This window comes from Somniosus microcephalus, chromosome 14, assembly GCF_052327205.1.
Source record: "Somniosus microcephalus isolate GS21.2 chromosome 14, FLI_Smic_1.0, whole genome shotgun sequence".
In the NCBI taxonomy this organism is placed as follows: Eukaryota; Metazoa; Chordata; class Chondrichthyes; order Squaliformes; family Somniosidae; genus Somniosus; species Somniosus microcephalus.
This window is the reverse complement of record NC_141000.1, coordinates 82,515,679-82,531,133: the sequence shown is the minus strand read 5'-3', so window position 1 is coordinate 82,531,133 and position 15,455 is coordinate 82,515,679. Positions and strand designations below refer to the sequence as shown.

General features: G+C 46.8%; 1 long non-coding RNA gene across 1 annotated transcript in view; it reads left to right on the top strand.

The window, feature by feature from the left end:
• The window catches only part of LOC147107621 (uncharacterized), a 31,675-nt gene extending 16,423 nt beyond the window's left edge, over window positions 1-15,252 (top strand). The window contains exon 3 of the long non-coding RNA XR_015080922.1: window positions 14,947-15,252. This is a non-coding gene — a long non-coding RNA (uncharacterized LOC147107621). The remainder of the gene's footprint in view (window positions 1-14,946) is intronic.
• The last annotated feature ends 203 nt before the right edge of the window (window positions 15,253-15,455 follow it).

Below are 15,455 nucleotides of genomic sequence, written 5' to 3'. Positions count from 1 at the left end.
GTAAACACCTGTTGTCTCGATTCTGCTGCAGTCTGTATCTTATTATACACGGACGTAACATTGGCGACGAGGCAGGTTCGAACCTACCTGCAACTCTGCATCACCTCCCGAGGATTCGTTCCTGGAGATCAGTGGAATGGAGGTCAAGGCCAGAGACTCGGGCGTCGACCACGGGCAACCGCCCAGTCATCCAGCAGAGACTCGAGAATTGCGGGGGAGGCTGTCGAGAGCCAGGCTTGGCTTTCCAGTCGAGGTGGTCCAGCGAAACGGGCTGGCAACAGGTAGTGCGCAGACCATTCCCGGACAGCGGCGGGCTAGAGCCCGACCGAGCGGCACAACAAAAGGGCCGAGCAGCGTCGACGGGGGGGAGAGAGAGAGAGGGCAGAGCGCACAGGGCGCAGCCGGTGCTCAGGGGCCGAGCAGCGTCGGAGAGAGGGAGAGAGGTGCGCAGAAACCCACAGGGTGCCGCCATTGCCACGAGAACCGCCGGGAGCGGGGGAGGAAGGAAAGCGCGGGAGACGCCATTTTAAGCCATTGGGAGATGCCATTTTAAACCACACCCAAAATGCCGAAGAGTGGCAGTATCACCGCATTTGCCAATGAAGTCGAAGATTGGACTACATATGTCGAATGAATAGAAGTGTACTGCAAGGCAAATGAGGTGTCAGATGAAAAGAAAGCGTCGGTATTGTTAAATTTAATGGGTGCAAAGACGTATGGTTTATTACGAAATCTAGTAACCCCAACGAAGCCAATGGAAAAGAGTTTTGAAAACATAGTAACGATACTAAAGGAACATTTAAACCCCACACCGCTGCTGATCGCAGAAAGATTCAAGTTTCACAAACGGAACCAGCATAAGGATGAAAGCAATGCTGATTATTTAACAGAACTGCGCAAACTATCGAAACACTGCCAGTTTGGAGCGGGACTGGCAGATACCTTAAGGGACAAGTTTGTGTGTGGGCTTCAAAGTGAAGGAACCCAGAAACGGCTTTTATCTGAAAAGGACCTTACACTGGAAAAGGCTTTCAGCATTGTGGTATCATATGAAGCAGCAGCACGGGGCGCTACAGAGATACAACAGAGATCACAAGAATATGGCACAAACGAAATGTCATATGGAACAGAGAAGTGCTATCGCTGCGGCAGAACAACACACGACCAGAATGATTGCTGGTTCAAAGACAAAGTGTGCAGACAGTGTGGAAAAGTAGGACACATAGCACGAGTCTGCAGGTCGGGAAAGAAAACCAGCAATAAGAAACCTACCAAAGGAAAGTACAAGAAGGTACATAAGATGACGGAGAATAGTTCAGACGAACAAAAGAGTGATAACGACTCCGAAAGCAGCGAACTGAGTTGTCTGAAACTACATAATGTGATCACAATGGAGGATCACTGAACCATTTGGGTCACTCTCAAGATAGCAGGAGTCCAGGTAAAGATGGAACTGGACACAGGATCAGCCCTAACAGTCATAAACCGACGGGACTACGAGCGGCTATTCTCACACATACCCTTGAGAGACACAAAAATTATTTTGAAGACGTACACGGGGCAAAAAGTCTACCCCAAAGGAAAAATAAGGGTGACCGTTATATATAACGGTAAGGAAACACCAAAACTAGACCTGTATGTATTGCAAGATGGAGGACCGCCATTACTGGGGCGTGAATGGATCCGGAAGATACAACTGGATTGGCATTCCATACAGGCACTGACTGTGGCTGACAAAAAGGATGATGACATCACACCTGGGCGACTGTCAAAGATCCTAACTGACGCGAAAGAATTGTTCCAGCAAGGACTCGGAACACTAAAAGGCATGACAGCGACAATTAAAATTGAAGAAAACGCAAGCCCAAAATTATGCGATCCGCCCAGCCGTCGAAGCAGAACTGGAGAGTCTGGAACGTTCAGGTGTACTGTCCAAGGTAGACTGGAGCGAGTGGGCTACACCCATCATCCCTGTGATGAAAAAGTCGTTGAGCAGCACGCCTGGGGAACCAAGGAAGGTTCGCATCTGTGGGGACTTTAAGGTAACAGTGAGCCCGGTCCTTCACACCGTACAATATCCACTTCCACGGATTGAAGATATTTTCGCCTCGCTATCTGGAGGGAAATGCTTCACTAAGATTGATCTGGCCCAGGCGTATCTGCAAATGTAGGTAGAAGAAGCATCAAAAAAATACCTCACAATCAACACCCATAAAGGTCTCTACCAATACAACCGGCTGGTATTCGGGGTAGCATCAGCTCCGGCTATTTGGCAGAGGGCAATGGAACAAGTCCTGCAAGGGATCCCAGGGACCCAGTGTTATTTGGACGACATCCTGGTCATGGGCGAAAATGACAGTGATCACCTTGCCAACCTGGAGCAGGTGCTCACTAGATTGCAGGAATATGGGCTCCGAGCTAACCGCCCCAAATGCGAGTTTTTTAGAAAATAGATCTCGTATTGTGGCCACGTTATCGATAAAGAGGGGTTACATAAGTCCCCAGAGAAGATTGAGGCAGTAGTCAAGGCTCCAGCACCGGAAAATGTGTCACAACTGAGGTCGTTCCTCGGGCTGGTAAACTACTACCATAAGTTCTTGCCAAATTTGTCTACAATACTACACCCACTGAACACCCTACTGCAAACTGGGGTGCCATGGAAGTGGAGTGACGAATGTAGACGAGCTTTCCAGAAGAGCAAAACACTAATCACATCGAAAGAGGTATTGGCTCATTACAACCCAGCATTACCAATTCGGTTGGCCTGTGATGCGTCACCCTACGGCATTGGAGCGGTGCTGTCGCACAAATTCTCGGATGGCTCAGAGAGGCCAATAGCCTTTGCGTCACGATCACTAACCTCAGCCGAGCGTAACTACGCCCAGATTGACAGGGAGGCCCTCAGCCTAGTGTGGGGAGTGAAAAAGTTCAATCACTATCTGCACGGGCAGAAATTCACCTTGCTGACTGATCACCAGCCTCTTGTCTCCATTTTTAATCCGAAGAAGGGCGTTCCGGTGATGACTGCGCAACGACTACAAAGGTGGTCACTTTTTCTAGGGGCGCACCACTATGAGATTGAATATAAGGGCACGAAACAGCATGGAAATGCTGATGGGCTATCACGCCTGCCACTGCCTACTGTGGAGGAAGCACCAGCAGTGGATCCTGTCGAAATATTCCATTCGACTATAGTTGAATACCTACCGGTAACTAACGCTTGTATCGAAAAGGAAACCCGAAATGACCCGATACTGTCTCGGGTATATGATTTGACGGTGAAGGGATGGCCAGCACATGGCGACTCACTGTTGCCAGCATTCTCGACAAGGAGAGAACAGCTGTCAGTGTGCTGGGGGACCTTGATGTGTGGATCCCGAGTGGTAATTCCACCCAAGTTAAGGGATAGAGTGCTCAATGAGCTTCATGAGGGTCATCTGGGAGGGGTAAAAATGAAAAGCCTAGCCAGGGCTTATGTGTGGTGGCCGGGAATCGATAACCAAATCGAGGACCTGACCAAGAGCTGCTCAGGATGCCAGAAAGTCCAAAATGCACCACCACAGGCCCCTCTACACCCATGGGAGTGGCCCTCATCTCCATGGCAACGGGTGCATATTGATTTTGCTGGTCCATTCATGGACTCAATGTTTTTAATAGCCGTGGATGCGCACTCCAAATGGCCTGAGGTCATCAAAATGTCCTCCACCACCACGGAGAAAACTATTGCAGTCCTACGGACCATTTTTGCCAGGAATGGCTTGCCAGAACAGATTTGCTCCGACAACGGACCACAGTTTGTGTCCGAAGAGTTCCGGAGGTTCTTGAAAAAGAATGGGGTAAGGCATTACACATCCGCCCCGTATCATCCAGCCACAAATGGATTGGCTGAGAGGTTCGTACAAACCTTTAAGAAGGCAATAAAGGCTATGTACAATGACAACATTCCGCTGCAGCACAAGGTGGACAATTTCCTGTTCGCCTACCGGAATGCGGCACATGCAGTCACCAACCAGGCCCCAGCCATGATGTTCTTTAACCGAAGGTTAAGCTCTCGCCTGGATTTGCTCAGACCAAACGTACGAAGAGATGTTGAGAGTAAGCAATTCCAGCACATCCATGAGAAGCCAACAAGGAGCTTCAATGTAGGGCAACCAGTCTTGGCCCGCGACTACCGAACAGAAAAATGGTAGCCAGGAACGATATGCACACGGCAGGGCCCACTAATGTACACAGTGGACGTTGGGGAGAGCATCGTGAGACGCCATGCTGACCAGATCCTAGAGTCACAGGAACAAGTCAACCCCATGCCTCGCCCATACGTACCTGGTGATGAACCCGACATACAGGTCGCATCTACCCCAGAAACAATAGCATCGGAAGCTGATGAACCAACCGACGACAGGGGGCCAGAATCGCCTCCGCACCAAGAACAAGACACTCGGGAAAGGCGCTATCCAGAAAGGATCAGGAGGCCTCCCCAAAGACTGAATATATAAATAGACTATTTTCAGCTAATGTTGCATGTTAAAAGTGTTCATTGTAATTAGTTTGATATTTAATTGTTAAATGAGTGTTATGGTACTGTTAATCTAAAAGGGGAGGAATTATAATGTATTTACCTTTCAGGGGGGGAACTACTTTTTACAGCTCATGTATACTGTAGTACCGGCAGTGACCACACCTGTATATAGCACTGAGCTGAGTAGTAATCTGTACAGTCAGTTCAACTGTGAGCCACGTTGAGTAAACACACCTGTTGTACCGTTTCTGCTGCAGTCTGTATCTTATTATACACGGACGTAACACCCACCCTGTTCCCATATCTCTTTACCTTTTCCTTCAACCACCTATCTAACATTCTTAAATGTTGACATGGCCTCTACTTCAATCACTAACTCTGGTAATGCATTCCACAGCCTCACGACCCTCTGTGAAAAATGTTTCTCCTGCTCTCTGTTCTAATTCTCTTACATTTAATCTTATATCTCCTGAATCTAAATCCCCTAATCACTTGAAACAGTGGGGTAGATTTTCAATTTACACCCAAAATCTAGAGTTCTATATTCAAGTTTGCAGATGACACTATGTTAGGAGGTACAGTAAATTGTGCAGATGGGAGCAAGAAGTTAGAAAGGGACTATATGAGCGGGCAAAACTGTGTCAGATGGAGTTCAATGTCTACAGCTGGGCCCTGTCAGGTCTGAGCTTCTCAAGGTCACTGACCAAAGCTATCTCAAGTGCCCTCATTGGAGACAAAGCAGCTTTCCACCTTCCATGCTGAAGCCACCAGGGTAGCACCTCATAGGATCACCAGAATAAGTAGGAGAGCCCTAACGTCAGGCACGAGGGAATGGTACTGAGATGATCCTTAGTTTCTGAATATGCTTTTTTTACTGAATTCTTGGTGTGCAGAGTTTGTTTGGTGGGTATTTATTGACAAGGTAATATGATTTGACAAATAAACCCATGGCGGTGTTTGGATTGAGTGCAGTCCTAAGGATTGTGTTGGGAAGGACTGTTGGTTCAGGGGAATAGCCATGATTTAAAAAGCACTGCTCGATGACCTGGTGTTGAAGATCTCTTGCAGCTGACAGGATCAGTGAGCCTTGCTCTTCCTCAACATCCTCTGTTTCTTTCAGTTCTTCATGCACCTCTGCCTCCATGTCTTCCTCTGCAGCTGGCTTGATAGGTTGGCTCCTTTGCATGGCAAAGTTGTAGAGCAGGCAGCACATGATGGTGATCTTGGAGACTCTCTGGAAGGTATACTGTAAGATGCTTCCAGACCTATCCAGGGTGCAGAAGCATTGCTTCAAGATGCCAATGGTTTACATTATTAGGGCTCTGGTGGAAATAGGGCACTGATTGTATCTTATCTCAGCTTCTGCCTCTTTTCATTGCAGCTGCAGGTCTCTGGACACTTGCCTGATCTTCCTCATCTTCTTCCAGTCACAATGGCATCTCAAAAATCAAACCCATAATGCCAACCAGAGGTTTTACCAGATACCCCTGGTCAAAGTTCCAGCGTACACTCAGCCAGATAACTTTTGGAAAGGTTTACTGTCAGCTCCAACAGCCAACACAGCTGAAAAAGCAAAAGCAGCACACGAGCAGCCAAAATGGACAAACTAGTGATTTACCGGAGAGTAGCTGATGATCCCTTCAAATAATGCTGGAAATGGTGCTCTCCTGACTGATCCAGCTCACTATTTGTAGGTCTGTTGTAAAACTGCTAAATAGCACGCTAAAGTTGTTCAAAATGGCATTTTGGTCCTGAAATAGAATTTACATATATGAACCCACTGATTTCAGGCTCGCTTGACGCCTAACAAGTGGTCTGCTCAAAAATGACATCAGGTGTACTTCTGGGGCCAAGTGAGGCCACAACCCAATTTTCAAGGTCCTAATGCCGATATATTTAGCATCAAGGGAACAATAGTGTATTAGTAATGTCACTGGGCTAGTAATCCAGAGGCCTGGACTAATGATCCAGAAACGTTATTTCAAATCCCACCATGACAGCTGGGGAATTTAAATTCAGTTAATTAAATAAGTCTGGAATTAAAAAGCTAGTATCAGTAATGGTAACCATGAAACTATCGGATTGTTGTAAAAACCCATCTGGTTCACTAATGTCCTTTAGGGAAGGATGACGTAAGAAAACTACTAGGCACTTGGTCAGAGTATTAAACAAGGCTTTAATCGACTGTTTCACAACATGGAAGTCTAGTTATCCTTCACTAGTTCCTGTTTACAAAATGTCCCTGAGCAAGCTGGGCCCGTGCCTGAGTATTTATACTCTCCCTGGACAGCGCCACCAGCAGGCCACCCAGTATATTTCATAAGTCCTTTCTACATGAATGGCATGATTTATGTCAAAGGAAATCTGCCATCCTTACCCAGTCTGGCCTATATGTGACTCCAGACCCACAACAATGTGGTTGACTCTTAACTGTCCGCTGAAATGACCTAGCAAGTCACTCAGTTGTCACCACCACCTTCTCAAGGGCAACTAGGGATGGGCAATAAATGCTGGCCTTGCCAGCGACGCCCAGATCCCATAAGCGAATTTAAAAAAATTAAATGGGTGAGCACCTGTTGAAAATTGCTCCTTGTAGGTTTCTATCTACCTTGTCCTATTCTTTCAGAATTTTAAATATCTCTATCAAATTACTCTGTAATCTCGCAATTCTGATGAAAGGTCATTGACCTGAGATGTTTAACCCCAGAAAACAGATTTGGGTTGGATGGCAGGTTCCCAACCTGCTTTGAACCCACCCACTTCTGGTTTTAACGGAGGCGGGGCATGGGGTGGGCGACGAATCCGCTCTCAGGAGGAGGTGGGTTGGTCGTTGAAGCCTTCAATTTAACAGTGCTTCTATTTTTAACCACAGTCAGCCGGGTTTCCCGGGCTTCAGAAAAGCGGGCAGGTAAAATGTGGCAAGAAGGGCTGGACCCATCAGGTAAGTGCCTTTACAGGGTTTGTGAGCCAGGAGAAGCAGTAGTGTCCCCTAGACTCTCCCCCAGACCCCCCTCTCTCCCTTCGATCTCTCCCCAAACCCGCCCCATCCCTTCCTCCAATCGCTCCCTGAAATCTCCCATCTCTCCCTCCGATCCCCCTGTGAGTTCTCTCCAACCCCCCATCTCTCCCTCCGATCTCTCTCCGATCCCCCTGTGAGTTCTCTCCGAACCCCCATCTCACCATCCGATCTCTCTCCGAGCCCCGCACGATCACCCCCCCTTGTGATCTCTACTCTGAGCAGCACGAAACTTACCTGCTCCTGGGCAGCAGTCTCTTCTGCAATGTTTCCTGTCCGACAGGGAGTCAAGCCTATCATACAGGCTGCCTTTCGGGCAAGTTAAAACTCCATGGCGTTGGGGTAAACCTGGTCTTCCGGGTTTCCCGACCAGAACTTCTCCCTTCCGCTTGGAAATCCCACCCCAGTAAATATCAGGGCCATTACCTTTGTTTCTCGCCCCACAGATGCTGCCTGATCTGCTGAGTGCTTCCAGCATTTTCTGTTTTTACTCTGTAATCTCCTCTGTTCTAATGAAAGCAGCTCCAATTTGTAAAATCTTTCTTCATATTTGTATTTCTTCATACAAGGCAGCATCCTCCTGAATCTACATGGCAATTTCTCTATTGCCTCAACACACTCCCTATAGTGTGGAGCCAAGAACTGGACACTGTGATTTTATATACATTCGCCATTACATCTAAACTTTTGTATTCTATATCTCTTGCTGTGAGACCCGATATTCTTTTATTAGCTATCATGGCCATATTCACTTGAGGTGCTGTGTTGATTGTCTTGTAAATCTGAACCCCAAACTCTCTCTGCTCTTCCAAATCACCCAGCTTTCCTCCATTCAAAGTATAATTATTGCTTTTCTTTTTTCACCAAAATGCACTGCACACATTTAGTGACATTGAATTCCATCGTCACTTTTATGCCCATACCACCACCTTATCAATATTCCCTTGTAGATTCCTTTGGTCTTATTTAACTATGCCTTCTATTTTAGCATCATCGAGAAATGGAGACACTACTCCCTTTAGCCTTATATGCTTTAGCTGCTGTTTTGGAGGTTGTTCCCCTGGCTGAAGAGTCTAGAACCAGGGGTCATAGTCTCAGGATAAGGAGTTGGCCATTTAGGACTGAGATGAGGAGAAATTTCTTCACTCAGAGGGATGTGAATCTTTGGAATTCTATACCCGAGGGCTGTGGATGCTCAGACGTTGAGTATAATCAAGGCTGAGAGCGATAGATTTTTGAACTCTAAGGGAATCAAGGGATATGGGGATTGGGCGGAAAGTGGAGTTGAGGTCAAAGATCAGCCATGATCTTACTGAATGGCAGAGCAGGCTTGAAGGGCCAAATGGCCTACTCCTGCTCCTATTTCCTATGTTATGTTCTTATCCAAATCATTGATGTACACAGTGAACAGAAATAGTCCCAGAACAGAATCCTTTTGGCACACTTCTATCCACTTCCAACCTGCTTATAACCACTGTTTCCTCCCACCTGACCAGTTTTGAATCAGATTTGCTACCCCTAATTCCATACTCCCTAATCTCCTCCAGTAGTCTTCTGTGTAATACCTTGTCAAAAGTGTGGTGTATGTAACCTGTTCCACCTTAAGAGAACTACCTTAAGAGATGTACTACTTTCTCTTGGTTGCTGTATACTGTAATACCGGTGGTGACCACACCGGTATATAAGTGTTGTGTAGGGATTTGCTGGGCAGTTCAGCCCTGACCTCCGAATAGTAAAGACCTGTTAAAAGTTATTCTTGTTGTCTGTGTCCAGTGATTGATCATACGCATAACTGGGACACACAGACTCAACAGTGGCGACGAGTCCGATCTTACCCTGCGGCAGTTTTACATCCAAGGCAGCTTCGTCCTCAGAACGGGCGTCAAGAAGAGGCATCCGCCCTCATCATCCTGCTGAGCACCATCGCATGGGAGGCATCGAGAACCCGGGTTAAAAAGAAAAAAAATTCTGACCACGAAGCCCTCCATCAGCGACAGGCAGTGATCATCCCTTCTACCACGGTGGTGGGTAAGCCGATCAGCGACACGAGCAGAAAGTCGGCTGTGGAGTAGGGGAGGGAAAACGGAGGAATAAGGGCGGAGACCTCGACCACGGCCGGTAAAAAGGGCCGGGCTGCAATCGAGGCCGAGAGGCGCAGCGACTGGGGCAGCTTAAGGCACGAGAGCCGCGGAGAACTCAAACGCAGCCGGTGTAAAGGACCGGGCTGCAAGCGGGGCTGCGAGGCAAAGCAGCGTCGGGGAATTGAGAACCTCTGGGGAGGTGAGAACGGCAGCAACAAGGCAATCGCCATTGCAGCCAGCGGGGGAAGAAGGCAAACGCGGGAATCTGCCATTGTAGTCGGCGGGGGAAGAAGACGAGCGCAGGAAAGACCGCCAAGCGCGGGAAGCCACCATTTTAGTAGGCGGGGGAAGAAGACAAGCGCGGGAAGCCGCCATTTTGAGAAAAAGAAAAATTTTAAAAACTTGCAAGGATGCCTAAACATGGGAACATTAATACCTTTGATAGCGATATCGAAGATTGGACCACGTATGTAGAACGCATGGAAGTTTATTGTAAAGCAAATAAGGTACCAGGTGATGAGAAAGCACTAACCTTATTAAGCTCAATGGGTGCGAAGACATATGGGCTATTGAAGCACCTTCTATCACCAAATAAATCGGCGGATCAGACTTTCGTGAATATTGTTACTGTCCTGAAAAATCATTTAAACCCCACGCCGCTGATGATAGCAGAATGATTTAAATTTTACAGAAGAACGCAGCTGAAAGACGAAAACAACGCTGAATTTTTAATTGAACTGCGTAAGCTATCAAAGTACTGTCAGTTTGGAACAGGACTAGCAGATGCGCTGAGAGATAAATTTGTGTGTGGATTGTTAAAAGAAGGAACACAAAAGCGACTGCTTGAGGAGAATGATCTTACGCTTGATAAAGCTGTCACTATTGCAGCAGTGCACGAAGCCGCAGCGAGAGGCACGGCGGAAATGCAGCTACGGTCACCGGAACTCAGCACCAATCAAATGGTCTTGGGTACAGTAAAATGTTATCGTTGTGGAAAGACAACGCACGATCAGAACCAGTGCTGGTTCAAAAATCAGGAATGCAGAAAATGTGGCAGGCTTGGTCACATAGCTAAAGTATGCCAGTCAGGAAAGAAGACCAGCAACAAAAAGTCACCGCAGGAAAAGTACAGAAAGGTACACAAGGTGACAGAGAACAGTTCGAATGAACAGAAGTCAGATTCAGACTCCAGCAGTAATGAACTGGGTAGTCTAAGAGTACACAATGTTGGTAAGGAAGCAGACCTCCAAACAATTTGGGTCACACTTCAGATAGCAAGAGTCCAAGTGAAGATGGAATTGGACACTGGATCGGCATTGACGGTCATGAATAAGCAAGATTACAAAAGGTTATTCCCACATATTCCCCTACGGGATACGGAGATTGTATTGAAAACATACACGGGGCAAAGAGTATACCCCATCGGGAAGATAGAGGTAAAGGTGGTCCACAAGGGCAAAGAAAGCTGAGGAATGGACTTATATGTGCTACCTGAGGGAGGTCCACCACTACTGGGACGGGAGTGGATTAGGAAAATAAATATGGACTGGCATTCCTTAAAAGCACTAACGGTAGATTCCGGTAAAAAAGATGTCAAACCTAAACAATTGTCCAGAATATTGGACGATGCTAAAGAGGTGTTTCAACAGGGACTGGGAACACTGAGAGGAATTACGGCAAACATCAAGGTTGAAGAACATGCAAACCCAAAATTTTTCAAAGCCAGACCGGTACCTTATGCGATACGACCTGCTGTGGAAGCTGAGCTGGAAGGGCTAGAACGTTCAGGAGTACTGTCTAAGGTAGACTGGAGTGAGTGGGCCACGCCCATTGTTCCCGTCATGAAGCGTTCATCGAGCAACAAGCCGGGGGAACCGGGGAAGGTTCGTATCTGTGGAGATTTCAAGATCACTGTTAATCGGGTGCTTCACACGGTGCAGTATCCGCTTCCGCGGATTGAGGATATCTTCGCTTCGTTGTCTGGCGGGAAACACTTCACCAAGATAGACCTGGCGCAGGCGTACTTACAGATGGAAGTTGAGGAAGAGTCACGCCAGTATCTCACGATCAACACGCATAGAGGCTTGTACCGGTATAATAGACTGGTTTTTGGAGTGGCATCGGCTCCAGCAATTTGGCAGAGGGCCATGGAGCAGGTATTACAGGGAATTCCAGGCACACAATGTTACCTGGACGATATTCTGATTACAGGAGATGATGACGAGGAACACCTTGCAAATTTGGAACTGGTGCTCACCAGATTGAAAGAATATGGACTTCGAGTTAATCGCCAGAAATGTGAGTTCTTTCAGAAGAGGATCTCGTACTGTGGTCATGTCATTGACCAGGAGGGGCTTCATAAGTCTCCTGACAAGATCGAAGCTGTTGTGAAGGCTCCCGCTCCGGATAATGTATCCCAGTTGAGGTCGTTCCTAGGGTTGATTAACTATTACCATAAGTTTCTGCCAAATTTATCCACGGTGCTGCACCCGCTGAACGCTCTTTTGCAGAAGGAAGTACCATGGAAGTGGAGCGAGGACTGTAAGAGGGCCTTTTGCAAAAGCAAGGCATTGATCACCTCAGAGGAAGTGTTGGCTCACTTCAACCCAACGCTGCCTATTCGTTTGGCTTGTGATGCTTCTCCATATGGTATTGGGGCAGTACTCTCACACAAGTTGCCAAATGGCCTGGAGAGGCTGGTTGCGTTCGCATCCAGATCATTGACCTCCGCTGAGCGCAACTATGCTCAGATAGATAGGGAGGCTCTCAGCCTTGTGTGGGGAGTAAAGAAGTTTAATCATTACCTGCAGGGCCAAAAGTTTACGCTTCTGACAGACCACCAGCCGTTGGTATCCATTTTTAACCTTAAGAAGGGTGTTTCGGTGATGACAGCACAGAGACTCCAGAGATGGTCCCTTTTCCTAGGGGCACATCAATATCAGATTGAATTCAAAGGTACAAAGCAGCATGGTAATGCTGATGGGCTGTCGCGCCTGCCACTACCTACAGAGGAGGAGGCACCGACGGTTGACCCTGTTGAGTTATTTCACTCGACCATCATCGAATGTTTACCAGTCACCAATGCAAGTATTGAAAGAGAAACCAGGAACAACCCGACACTGTCCCGGGTCTACGAAGTGACAGTGAAGGGATGGCCAGCACATGGTGATCCACTGTTACCGGCATTCTCAGCAAGACGAGAACAGCTGTCCGTCTGTCAAGGGACATTGATGTATGGAACAAGGGTGATTACTCCTCCTAAGTTAAGAGAGAGAGTTCTAAAGGAACTGCATGAAGGTCATCTGGGGGGAGTCAAGATGAAAAGCCTTGCTAGGGCTTATGTGTGGTGGCCAGGTATCGACCAACAGATAGAGGATCTGACGAAAAGCTGTTCAGGGTGCCAAAAAGTGCAAAATGCACCTCCGATTGCACCGCTGCATCCATGGGAATGGCCTTCAACCCCATGGCAACGTGTACATATTGACTTTGCTGGTCCATTCATGGACTCCATGTTTTTAATTGCGGTGGACGCACATTCTAAATGGCCAGAAGTGATTAAGATGACTACCACTACCTCGGAAAAGACGATCACGGTGCTAAGAACGATATTTGCAAGAAATGGATTGCCAGAACAAATATGTTCAGACAACGGACCGCAGTTTGTGTCAGAAGAATTCCAGAAATTCACGAAGAAGAATGGGGTGAAACATTATACCTCTGCCCTATATCATCCGGCTACAAACGGGTTGGCCGAGAGATTTGTACAAACGTTCAAAAAAGCAGTAAAGGCCATGAGCGAAGATCAGATTCCACTACAACACAAGGTGGACAAATTCCTACTGGCATATCGAAACACCACTCATGCAGTGACAAACCAAAGTCCTGCCATGATGTTCTATAACAGGAGGTTGCGGTCCAGGTTGGACTTGTTAAAACCAAATGTGCGGAGGGAAGTTGAAAACAAACAGTTCCAGCATATAAATAACAAGACCACTCGGAGTTTCGAAATAGGACAACCAGTGTTAGCCAGGGACTATAAAAACGAGAAATGGCAATCTGGAACAATTAGGGCCAGACAAGGACCCCTGATGTACACGGTAGATATTGGTGAAAATGTAATACGGCGTCATGCCGACCAACTGGTAGAATCGAGAACAAGGGTCGAACCCATGGTTACGGCAGAGACAACCGTGGAAGAAGTTAGTGAACCTGAAGCATCTACCTCAGAAGTGAATGTACCTGATGATGATGTCCAATCCATAAGAGACCAACTAGATGAGTCACCCCAGCAACGAGAATCAGAGACCCCTGAAAGGCGTTATCCAACTCGAGTCAGGAGGCCTGCTCAGAGACTGAATCTTTGAACTGTTTTGCATGAAGTTGTATATATATATATGTTATTATGTTATGTTAAATGGGGATATAACTGTTAAGCTAAAAAGGGAGGATTGTGGTGTATGTAACCTGTTCCACCTTAAGAGAACTACCTTAAGAGATGTACTACTTTCTCTTGGTTGCTGTATACTGTAATACCGGTGGTGACCACACCGGTATATAAGTGTTGTGTAGGGATTTGCTGGGCAGTTCAGCCCTGACCTCCGAATAGTAAAGACCTGTTAAAAGTTATTCTTGTTGTCTGTGTCCAGTGATTGATCATACGCATAACTGGGACACACAGACTCAACAAAAAGTGTCTCACATCCACTGCAATTGTCCCATCCACCGTATCTGTCACTTCCTTGAAGAACCCTATCAGGATTGTCGAGCATGAACTTCCTTCCTGAAATCTGTTTTCTCTTCATTTAGGTTGCTTGGCTGTTTGGGGAGAATCTGGGTCAGAATGGGCCTTTTCTTTTAAGTATGGATATTGCATATTTTACTAGTCTGCATAGATGCAGTGCTATTTTGGCAATAATATAGCAAACAACGTTATAACTGTAGGTTTCTCTTCAGTGTAGATAGCTGGAACAATGTGACAAGTGCATTTAAAAACAAACTGATTTATGTGTATCCATTGCATCTGCTGGAGTTCTGAGGTCCATTGTTTTGTTTGTCTAAGTATCTTAGTATTGGGGCATTATTTTCAATGAAATTCTTGGGGAATATTTGCCTGTTTCATTGGTGGCCTCAGGATCTTGTCTCCACTGACTTATCTCATTCAATTGGTCTTTTTCATGTCTGAAACCAAACTCAATAAAATACGAATACGTATTTCTCCCTGAAGAACATCATTACTGCATTAGTGTGAAATTTCAATTTCCTCCAATGCTATAATCTTTCTGATGAAAGGTCATCGACCTGAAACGTTAATTGTGTTTCTCTCTCCACAGATGCTGCCTAACGTCTAAATTCAATAGCCCCCGAAAACAGGCGCAGGGATCGCGATGCACAATGAACCCGCAGCCGTTGCTTCCGCCTAGAGCTGCTTGAGGTCGTCCTCCCAGGCCATCTGTTGTCTCCTCCACTGAATGTCAGCAGCCTTCCACCAACCATGTTGCAGCCACTGGGGTAGCACTACGCAGGAGCACTAGGACAGTCAAAGGCACACAGAAGACAGGCACTAAGAGAGTGCACAAGGGTGATTAGTTTACGTTTGAATGGAATATAGTATGATTTAAGTTATAAATTTGGTTTGGAATGTTTATTTTGTGCTGGCTTTTTTTTTTGCATTGTAGCCAAGCGGACGCTGTGATGATCAGTGACAGGGAAGGATTGTGTAGGACTGTTGATGAATGTGCAATTGGGGTTGCCTTTACTGGTATCGCAGCCGATGAGTCAGTCATGGACGGCCCGGCCAGAAAAGGGCTATCTAGGTTGCCTCCTCACTTCCTCCTCTTTC